Source organism: Nanorana parkeri, unplaced genomic scaffold (assembly GCF_000935625.1).
Source record: "Nanorana parkeri isolate BGI_ZX_2015 unplaced genomic scaffold, ASM93562v1 scaffold86, whole genome shotgun sequence".
Classification (NCBI taxonomy): domain Eukaryota; kingdom Metazoa; phylum Chordata; class Amphibia; order Anura; family Dicroglossidae; genus Nanorana; species Nanorana parkeri.
Window position 1 is genome coordinate 2,414,143 of NW_017306354.1, and position 2,430 is coordinate 2,416,572.

A 2,430-nucleotide genomic window follows, 5' to 3' on the forward strand; every position below is an offset into this window, starting at 1 on the left:
GGATAGGCTGCATTCTCAGTGATGTCATCGGTCTCTAGTGAAGGGATAGGCTGCATTCTCAGTGATGTCATTGGTCTCTAGTGAAGGGATAGGCTGCATTCTCAGTGATGTCATTGGTCTCTAGTGAATGGATAGGCTGCATTATCAGTGATGTCACCAGTCCCCAGTGTATTATTACATCTTTAATGAAAGGATTTGTTTTTTTGGTATATGAATATTTTCTAAGCTCTCATATCATCCCCTGCAGAGTATTTTGACTCTAAACCATTAATTTCCGAGTCACATTGGGACATGTAATGGGTTCTGGTTAAGGCTTCTGCTATTATTTAAGTTTGATCAAGTTAATTCCCCTATTTTTATAAACGCTCTTTAATCCCTGAGTTGTATATCGGCTGTCATAGCGCACTTAGAGCAGGCAGAGTGTGTGACGCTCCTCACCTCTTAAAAGCAGGAAGATGCGCTCTTTAAGTAATCACGGTCATTAGTGTAATTACTGCTGTAGAAGGGTTTATCATTTCATGCCGGCACTATGTAGAATGGTTCAGCAGCTGCTCTCTAGCAATGCTATGTACTCACAAGGTCAGCCGCACTCTACAGGCTGCTTATGCCGCCACTGAGAGCGGTGCAAGGGCCCATTCACACAGCAATGCATTAAAATGTATGCACTGAGGTGCGTTGCATTAGTCAGCTCAGTCATTATAAATACCGGCGAACATAGGTTCTGCTTAACACACACCACAGCATGCATAGGCATGTCTGAATGATGGTGCGTTATTTTGCAGGCCCTTTGCAGCCCACCGGACAACAATGACAACCCAATTGAACTTTCCTCTTTACAGTTGAAGTTTATTCTGCTTTCATATCACTTTCGCTGGTTCCTCCTTCCTGCCTCTCCTCAACCTTTCCATTTTCATGACATCATTTATCATAGACCTGTGTCCTTCTCAGTGCAATGCAGGCAGATCATAGCTGGGGGGGAGGGGTCAGTGGGGTGTTTTACCTAGGTTTCTGAAAACACAGAACCCAGCCTCAGTACTCCTCTCAAGACCCATGTAAGAGCATGTAAATAAAGGGGCGGCATGCTGTGATGTCATTGACCTTATATGGGCACAAGGCTATGTTTGGTCATTGACATAATGGCCTTTGTCCATATAAGGTCAATTATGTAACCACAAATATTCCGCCCCTTTGTTTTTTTGTGTAGCTGCGGGCAGGGAATTCTCCAGACGCAGCTGATTGGGCGGCAGCAGAAATCGCTTTCTTCCAGGCTCAGACCCTAATCTGAGTCCATCCCTAGTAGGAAGTATCCCTATTCCAAAACTTGCCCCAGCTGATTGGGCGGCAGCAGAAGGCGCTTCCTTTTGGGTTCAGAACCTGGCCGAACCTGAGTCCATCCCTAGTGGGAAGTATTGCACTTCGGAAAGTTGACCTAGCATGAGATATATTTCCTTTGGCAGACAGGGAATGTCCCAGATGCAGCTGAATGGACGGCAGCAGAAGGCACTTCCTTTTGGGTTCAGAACCTGGTCCTAACCTGAGTCCATCCCTAGTAGGTAGTACCTTGCTTCGGAAAGTTGACCTAGCATCAGATATATTTTCAACCGTGGGCAGGGAATGCCCCGGCCACATCTTATTAGCCCGGCAGCAGAAGGCGCTTCCTTCTGGGTTCAAAACCTTGATCAAACCTATGGGAAGTACCGTGCTTCGGAAAGTTGACCTAGCATCAGATATATTTTCAGCATCACGCAGGGAATGCTCGGGACGCAGCTCACTGGGCGGCAGCAGAAGGCACTTCCTTCTGGGTTCAGAACCTGGTCCAAACCTGAGTCCATCCCTAGTGGGAAGTATCTCATTTTGAAAAGTTGACCTTGCATCAGATACATTTTCAACCGCGGGCAGGGAATGCCCTGGCCACACCTTATTGGGTGGCAGCAGAAGGCACTTCCTTTTGGGTTCAGAACCTGGTCCCAACTTGAGTTCATCCCATAGTGGGAAGGACCATTTTTCGGAAAGCTGATCTAGCTAGCATCAGACATATTTTCAACGGTGGGCAGGGAATGCCCCAGCACAGCTGATTAGGCCAGTGGACCCATCTCCCTTAAGGGGTTGGGGGAGCTCACGTTTGGACTGGGGTTGTCTCATCCCGACTTCCCATACAAATAATTCTATATTCCAAAATTTTCCATTTCTCCTAACGACCTCGTAGCCGCAGCCAGCGAATTTAAGTCCACCCTTTCTATTCCAATCCGTCTCATTGGCTTGTTTTGTGACGGAGAGATTCCTTCTGCGTTTCAGTCTAATAAGCAAATGCGTCGGGGGGAGGGCCAGAAATTCTGCAGGAAATCCTGAATGAGTTTATTATCGTTAAAAAAAGAGAACCGTCGGCGGTGTGAACAGAAATAGATTGGCGATCGATATCTCCATAGTAAT